The 1,689-nt window shown below is 38.1% G+C and overlaps 1 protein-coding gene across 1 annotated transcript in view; it reads left to right on the forward strand.

Annotated features, from left to right (window-relative positions):
• RAB38 (RAB38, member RAS oncogene family) overlaps positions 1–1,689 on the forward strand; it is a 157,342-nt gene that overhangs the window by 130,056 nt on the left and 25,597 nt on the right. The window lies entirely within an intron of this gene.

Below are 1,689 nucleotides of genomic sequence, written 5' to 3' on the forward strand. Positions count from 1 at the left end.
TGTTCCCTGAGTCTCATTTGTCAAGCATTTTCAATGGTTCCTCCCATCCTATAACTGCAAGAAAACAGTGAAAACACTTGCACTTTGGGATGGCTGCTGGCTGGGAGAAAACGATACACACAAAAATTTATTTGACTAAGCTTGGGCTTAAAAGTCTCCATGAACCTCCTGCAATTTTATGCAAAATTTAAGGTGACTATACATATTTTTCTGGGGAAAAGATTCACAATTTTCTTCAGTCTCAAAGGCTCCGTGACCTAGCAATGATGAAGGACTAATGCTTTAAACAATTATTTTATTATACCAAAATATCTACAATCTCTCTTTCTTATCTTTATCAAATGTTTGGTGAAGTTGAGACATGTGTTCATCATCTATGACAAAATATTCCCCACATGTGGGCCTCCAGTTATCACTATACCATCTCTTTTGTTTGCCACCCCCATCCCCTTTTTAAAGGACTGTCACAATTCCTGGTCTACCAATGAGCCCCCATTCTTATTATCAAGTATGCCTATGTATGTAACAAGTTTTATATATTTTTAAAAATCATGTCAGTGGGTTCCTATTGGGTAGGGGCCACTAAAGAGTGGGTTCAATCTGCCATCTTTAAACTGAGAGCGAAATGTCCTTATTTTAACTTGTTATTTCCATCTTCCCCCACTCACTTGACCTCCCATGCCTTTTCCTAATCCTCTTGATTCTTCAGAGTTCAGCTCAAGTTCAATATCCTCTTTGAAACTTTCTGGATAACCTTAGCCCTCAGAACCCTCTCACTCCTACAAAGTCTATAATATTAATCTGGCACTGGGAAGAAGAGTATAAGGGAGTTAACATGTTGTAGTGGAGGCTCTCTCAAACTCGACACTATTGAAATTTTCGGTCGGGTAATTTTTTGCTGTAGGAGACTGTCATGGGTATTGTAGAATGTTTAGTTGCATCTCTGGCCTCTACAATGAGATGTCAGTAGCAGTTCCCTACCCCAACCCAGTGTGACAGTCCAAAATATTTCTAGACATTAGCAAATGTCCCCTGGGGGGCAAAATAGGCCCCAGTTGAGAACCATTGTTGCGATCATTACCATGTATTTGGTACTGTGCTAGACTCTGTACAGACTTTATTTCATGGTCAGATCCTACTTTCCTGTCTTTATCCTCCCTTTGCTTTGGTTCCTTCATTTATTTGAAATTTGTTTCATACTGCATCTTTGTAAATCACTTTAAGCCCTTTTTAAAAACAAGACATATTATATATAAGTATTCATTTTTTTCTTTTAAACCTTGCCACAACCTTTGAAAATAGGTATTAAGATTGCCTTTTAATAGATAAAGACACTGAAGACTAGAAACCTCTGTTCAGTAACAAGACTAAGGCCCAAGTAACAATGATAGAGCAAAGACTCAAAATCAAGCCTGCCTGATACCAAAGTCTACATTTTCATTGCACTATGTTTGTTTTGTTAACTTTCTTTCCATAGACTCATTTTGCTTATTCAACTGTATTTTAGCTTATAGAACTGGAATTGTGTCTAATACCTCTTGGGAATTGTGTCTGTTTCTTATGATGGCATGTTGTTGTTGTTGTTGTTGTTTTTGTGTTCCATTGAGTCAGTTTTGATTCATAGGGACCCTACAGGACAAAGTAGAACTGCCCCATTGGGTTTCCAAGGAGCGGCTGGTGGATTCAAAC

Source organism: Trichechus manatus, unplaced genomic scaffold (assembly GCF_000243295.1).
Source record: "Trichechus manatus latirostris isolate Lorelei unplaced genomic scaffold, TriManLat1.0 scaffold00140, whole genome shotgun sequence".
Classification (NCBI taxonomy): Eukaryota; Metazoa; Chordata; class Mammalia; order Sirenia; family Trichechidae; genus Trichechus; species Trichechus manatus.